This window comes from Schistocerca piceifrons, chromosome 2 (genome assembly GCF_021461385.2).
Source record: "Schistocerca piceifrons isolate TAMUIC-IGC-003096 chromosome 2, iqSchPice1.1, whole genome shotgun sequence".
Classification (NCBI taxonomy): domain Eukaryota; kingdom Metazoa; phylum Arthropoda; class Insecta; order Orthoptera; family Acrididae; genus Schistocerca; species Schistocerca piceifrons.
Window position 1 is genome coordinate 818,174,951 of NC_060139.1, and position 7,145 is coordinate 818,182,095.

At 45.0% G+C, this 7,145-nt stretch overlaps 2 pseudogenes; one reads left to right on the forward strand and one right to left on the reverse strand.

Moving 5' to 3' along the window:
- Nucleotides 1-2,458: 2,458 nt before the first annotated feature.
- Nucleotides 2,459-2,576, reverse strand: LOC124778528 (annotated as a pseudogene).
- Nucleotides 2,577-6,748: 4,172 nt separating this feature from the next.
- LOC124778068 lies at nucleotides 6,749-6,866 on the forward strand (annotated as a pseudogene).
- The last annotated feature ends 279 nt before the right edge of the window (nucleotides 6,867-7,145 follow it).

Sequence of the window (7,145 nt, forward strand, 5' to 3'; positions counted from 1 at the left end):
CCAAATTCTATGCCTTAGCGAACATATCCCTGTTTGCATCAACATCTACATACATACTCCGCAATCCACCATACGGTGCATGGCGGAGGGTACTCGTACCACAACTAGCATCTTCTCTCCCTGTTCCACTCCCAAACAGAACGAGGGAAAAATGACTGCCTATATGCCTCTTGTCATATCTTTGTGGTTTTTCCGCGAAATGTAAGTTGACCGCAGTGAAATTGCACTGCATTCAGCCTCAAATGCTGGTTCTCTAAATTTCCTTAGTAGCGATTCACGAAAAGAACGCCTCCTTTCCTCTAGAGACTACCATCCGAGTTCCTAAAGCATTTCCGTGACACTCGCGTGATGATCAAACCTACCAATAACAAATCTAGCAGCCCGCCTCTGAATTGCTTCTATGTCCTCCCTCAATCCGACCTAATAGGGATCCCAAACGCTCGAGCAGTACTCAAGAATAGGTCGTATTAGTGTTTTATACGCGGTCTCCTTTATAGATGAACCACATCTTCCCAAAATACTACCAATGAACCGAAGACGACTATCCACCTTCGAGGGCCGGTGTGGCCGTGCGGTTCTAGGCGCTTCAGTCTGGAACCGCGTGACCGCTACGGTCGCAGGTTCGAATCCTGCCTCGGGAATGGATGTGTGTGATGTCCTTAGGTTAGTTAGGTTTAAGTAGTTCTAAGTTCTAGAGGACTGATGGCCACAGATATTAAGTCCCATAGTCCTCAGAGCCATTTGAACCATGATCCGCCTTCCCCACAACAGCCATTACATGCTTGTCCCACTTCATATCGCTCTGCAATGTTACGCCCAAATATTTAATCGACGTGACTCTTTCGAGGGCTACACTACTAATGGAGTATTCAAACACTACAGGATTCTTTTGCCTATTCATCTGCATTAATTTACATTTATCTGTATTTAAAGTTAGCTGTCATTCTTTACACCAGTCACAAATCCTGTCCAAGTCATCTTGTATCCTCCTACTCAACGACGACACCTTCACGTACACCACAGCAGCATCAGCAAACAGCCGCACATTGCTATACACTCTAGCCAAAAGATCATTTACGTAGATAGAAAACAACAGCGGACCTACCACACTTCCCTGGGGCACTCCAGATGATACCCTCACCTCCGATGAGCACTCACCATCGAGGACAACGTACTGGGTTCTATTACTTAAGAACTACTAATCCTCATTCTGTTTCGACGACTGGACACTGCAGCCGTAATTTTGTCCACTTTCATTAACTATTGTACGAGCGGTGACAAAGATTTCCACTCGGGCAGAGTGGTACGCCATCCAGCTTGCCAGAATCGAGCTTTCGCGGCCAAGACAAATGGTGCCTATAAACGGGGTCACGGTTGCAGCGGCTGCCGAGCCGAGACCACCTGGCCCAGCCGGCGGTGAGGCTTGCCGGCAGCAGACAGATAGGCAGGCGTTAAGACGCGGGCCCTGGCCGCGCCGGTGGGCGAGTGAATCCGGCTATCGGGCCGCATCTGCGCATGTTGCACGTGGGCCGGCGCGGCCTGCGCGGCGCGGCGCGGCAGATCGTGTGCGCGTGATAGCATCGCGCGGGCAGATGGCGGGCCGGGCCAGCTCTGGGCGTTTCCCACGCGCCGCTCTCCGCTCGCCGCGGGCTGCAAGACACGCTCGTGCGGCCCTGCAGGTGGACCGTGAACGCGAGCCGCTAATTTGCTCTGCCGCGCGGCGCTAGGGCGGCGGGGAGGGGGCAGGGGAGGCTAGGCCGGGCCGTTTTTCTGCTCTTCTTACACCGACACGGCGGACCGGCCAGCACGCCGCGACCGCCTCGCAGACCGAGGCGTTCGCAGCGGACGCTCCCTTACCTCATGTGCCGGCGGTAGGAAACAGTAAACATTCGTAGGTACCGCCTTAGGCAGCAGAAATCGGGAGGTTTGTAGCTGTCCGTTCGCTACACGTTTAAGACAGGGATCGATAAAGGATTCCCCCGTGTTCTTGTTAAATACACCGACGGAAAAAAACTGCAACACCAAGAAAGAGTCGTGCGACATAAACGAAAGTTTTATACTTCTGTAAAATGATGTCTACTCAAATTTCGCATCAGCCGCATAAAAGTGGTGCTAGTAGCGTCAGTATGAGGATGCAGATCACGTTTGCTTTAAATACGCTCTGCGACGGCTGTGAGGGTTAGTTACCTTCTATATTAGACGCTGTGACCTAATGTTCGTTAAGATTGCCCTTAAGGAGACTAAACTAAACTAAACTTCTCCCGAACAGGCCATGATGACCCGACGGTACCGACCGGCCGCCGTGTCATCCTCAGACGACAGGCGTCACTGGATGCGGATATGGAGGGGCATGTGGTCAGCACACCGCTCTCCTGGTGTCAGTTTCCGAGACCGGAGCCGCTACTTCTCAATCAAGTAACTTCTCAGTTTGCCTCACAAGGGCTGAGTGCACCCCTCTTGCCAACAGCGCTCGGCAGACCGGATGGTCACCCATCCAAGTGCTAGCCCAACCCGACAGTGCTTAACTTCGGTGATCTGACGGGAACCGGTGTTACCACTGCGGCAAGGCCATTGGCCCTTAAGGAGACTAGGATGATATTATCAGCAACTCCATTAGTTTGTGTGTAAGGTCGTGTAGTCGCGCTATGATATGCTGCATGTTCTTTGTGTGATGTTGCGGAAAGGGTTGACAGGAATGTAGCCACAGTACATGACTGTAGACAGCGATGGTGACGATAATGTACTGTGTGGCAAGAACACACCGCTCCGGACGGCCACATGGCTCAACCGAGAGAGAATACCATCGTGTTCGGCGTCTGCCTCCAGCGCATCGTTCTGCATCTCTGCGTCTACAACAGGTAGCTGAGTAGCAGCTGGCAACATAGTGACTAATTTTTTTCACTGCTCTCAGTATTCAGACCCGCTGCCTTTATTATAAAGTGGGTCGTATTTTCCACAGCTGGCCTCATAGCAGTCATATCGTTCCCCCAAATATCTCTCTGTGTCTACACCCATGTACACCCATGAACTCCCACGTGTATGTAGATACTCATGCGCCTCCAGACGTGAGTGATCGGTGTGACGTCTATGTCCCGCTGCGTGGAGGAGAACCGGCTTTGTAGAATGGCAGTGATAGTGAATCACTTCCAAAATGAAATATAAAATAAAATTAGAGATTTAAGTAAAGCCAATTAATTAGAGGTTAGTATAGTAATTAGTGATTTAAGTATACGAAAACAGAAAATAGTTAAATGTTAGTATATGCTGTTAATAAAAGTTAGTAAGACAAATAAAAATGAAAATGAATGGAGTCGCATCATCCACTAGACCATAAAGGGAAAGCCTAGGTATTTCTTTGAGCCTATGCCTTGCAGGTATATTCCTATATATAATGTTAGTTCATTTACAAAGTTACTTGTAATTTAGGTAAGATGTTCAGTGTCTGTGGCATTAATAACCTGTCATTTCCCATATGTTTATTACATAGTTGGTTTATTCTGCATTGCAAACCTGAGTGGCAGGCCTGGGTAAAAAATCATCGAACTGTGGCCCTCAGACTAGCAGTTCACATTACTAATTAGTTATAACATATTAATACCAATTGCTTTACGGTGTTCAGCTTACATAAGGTAGGTACTTTGTAATTTCCGCTTATTCTATTCTACATTATTACAATATCTGCATACGAATTACATAACTTTATTTACAATTATCTCCTAATCTATTCTAATTCCTTCTAGTTGTACTCGATATATTACATTGTCTCAACTGTCTATATGATTAATCAAGCTTTTTTATAAATCACAATTTATAATGACACGTCTGCTGTACGTCACGCTTCTGGATTTATTTCCTAATACAAAAACGGCAAACATGCTACCTTTCACTTCATGATGCGCCATCATACATCCATACTAATGTCAAACCGTAATTTTCAAACAGAATTACACATCTCTAAATGCATTGCATATAACAATGACTATATCTCTGAGTTACTTGACAATATTCTACACAAGAAACAAAGTTGAAAAATATATTCTTACGTTTGTAGTTCCCCTGCAGCAACAGTCATATCCATATTCTGTACAATTTGAAACTATGTTTAGTCGTAGAAATATTTGCGTTAAAGTCTATGAAGTTAATCCGTTAACTCGTCATGCCCAGAGAGCGTCCTGGCACAGAAATTAGGCACCATTTGTCTACTGTGGTATTTGCTGTATCCTTAAACCTGGACCTTTAGATTAAACTTCCCATTTCGCCCTTCTGTTTCCTCAGCCTGTCTTGTCATAATGAAAAGCAGATTATAAATAAATGTCCGAGACTATCTACTTTGCTCGCTAAAACGGTTCTTCTCTAGAAAATCATCTGAAAATCACAGTAGATCTATTCTTATTATTCTAGTTATAAAATGAACATATTTAATGTTTGATTTAAAATGAATAATAACTACGATTTTTCGGCGGCGCTTGGCAGAATGCGATAATAATATTCAAAAGGATAAGCTCCTTAATATTCTCCAAAATTATTTTTGTTTTTACACGAACAGTTGTCACTTGAAGATGGCGTAAGAAGCTGAAAGCCGTTTCGTGATCAAACAAATATAACTTTGCGGAACATCAGAAAGTGTTTCCCTTTGGAATATTAATAACTGCAGGGTTATGTACTAAGTAGATGTCCTGTTTCAGCCCCAAGCGAAAGAGCCATAAGTCAAGCTGAAGAAACTGAATTTAAAAGAAAAAGAAAAAAAAAGGAAGCTCCCAGTGTTTCGACATCTCAAGCTGTGCCCTGCCTTCCAGCTATTTTTCGATGTAAATGAAAGCACCTTTCGTTTGTCTGATGATAACGGAAGATAAATATGTCAGTCGCTCCTTTCCCTCTGCTTCGTATCCAACAGAATATGTGGATCGATGCTACTACACTTTTACCTAGCGTCTTTCGAATTTTCTGCGAGTAAGCAGTGCAAAGTGTTGGATGTTGACTTGTGTACACTGGAAGTGTGCCACTTCTCAGAACTGACAGAAAATTCCATGCATACTACACGGCGTCAGAAACAGTGTAACAAGGGGTTGTTCAAATATTTCGCTCAGTTAAGGCTTTCCGAGTTTTTCGTTTCCGTCTACAGTTATTCAGTACTTACTTTTCATGCCTCACAAAACGTTCTAGTATGACCACAGAACTAACACAGGTAAACACAAGGTAATTGTAAGTCATTCTCCTTACAACTGGTTTGTCGAATGAAGCTAATAATCGTAAAACGTACGGTGTAATATTCAATAACGGCAGATCGACGGTTGCCTGTAACGAGATGCGAAAGAAAGTGCCCATTCTGAACTGCTACTAACAGAATTGAAGTGCTTCGCTGAGGGCAGCTGTCCACGCTAATTACCAGGTGAGTACGTTAGCACCTACCTGCTGAGTTTAGTGCGCCCAGTCACGAGTAATTACCAAACGAGCCCTTCTGTCGCTGTAGTGTGAACGGTTTTATCACGTGAGCACTAGCCCACACGCAGGTTTATGGCTGTTTCCGTCACTCCGACCTTCTTATTATACAACACGCGTGAGGACGAATGGTGATTAACGTGGGGTCGCAGACCTTCGTATTACTTCGAGCGTCGCAGTAATATACTTACGGGCACATACGATAATGGCTACGGCGAGAAGGAGTCTCGATCACAAAAGATGAACCAGAAAAGTGAGTCAGAAACTGTATTCTTTAGGAAAGAAAGTTCGCAGCAGCTTATGGGAAATGTCAGTACTGTACTTAAAAAATGGCAAATAGTACTGATAACTGCAGAGTACTTGAGTAATCAACGTGACTGTCATCCAAGCTGTCAGAAAAGTAGCACACATGGAACATCCGATATACATCTCCAGTGTACAACTGATAGAAAGTAATGATTCTAAAACAGACAGGTCATGACAGCAACTATATTTTACATAGCAACTGACGATGGAAATTTGCCGAAACTGGCCCATCGCGAGTGATATAAAAATGTATAAACAATTTACATAGTAATGTAGCTAGCTATTATTCATAACAATCATGTCATTAAAAGAGATATTTTGCACGGCGGACCCCAAAGAACAAATAGCAACATGAAATATTCAGCATCACAAATGGAAAAACTTCAAAAGCATGGTACGGTACGTTTTAAACCAGTATATTCCGTGCAAGGTTGTTAGGCATGGGGGAGGTAACCGTTGTCCACTAAAGGAAAGCGGAACTTAGAAGTTTAGTGTCCCGCCGACAGCGAAGTCATTAGAGACCGAGCAAAAACTCGAATGACGATGGAAATCGATTTTGCCCTTTCATAGGAACCACTCCGACATTGACCTCAAGTTCTTCTTCTTCTTCTTTTCTCCTGTTTCTCGGCCACATACCATGGTTGTACAGGACTGATTGTTGTCCCATTTCTTGGGTGGTCGTCCGGGCAGTCGTTTCCATTCCGGTCATTCACGTTTACAAATTTTAACAGTCTTTCGGCGTCCTTCCTAAAGGCATGATCTTCCAGTTTCTCTTCTTCGTCTTCATCGCTTTATTTATATCTGGTACTTTATACTGATCGCTTATCTCTGTCCCATTTGGCTATTCCCTGCATCTGTCTTTGTACCTTCATGTCCACTGCCGTTGACTTTGTTGTGTCTTTCTCTTTTCCGCTTTATTTTCCGCTGCTTGTGTCATAACAAGAACCACTATTTTTATTTTACCCTCACTTGTCATAAATTTGTTTCCCCATACATTAATTTAACCAACGGCCTTACCGCAGTGGTAATACCGGTTCCCGTCAGATCATCGAAGTTAAGCGCTGTCGGGATGGGCTAGCACTTGGATGGGTGACCATCCGGTCTACCGAGCGCTGTTGGCAAGCGGGGTGCACTCATCCCTTGTGAGGCAAATTAAGGAGCTACTTGACTGAGAAGTAGTATTGGCTCCAGTCTCGGAAACTGGTATATGGCCGGGAGAGCGGTGTGCTGACCACATGCCCCTCCATATCTGCATCCATTGACACCTGTGGGCGGAGGATGACACGGCGATCCGTCGGTACCTTTGGGTCTTCATGGCCTGTGCGGGAGGAGTATAGTTTTATACATTACTTTACAGGCACCCAGCCATCCCTACAGCCTTTGTCATTTAATTTTCCGCT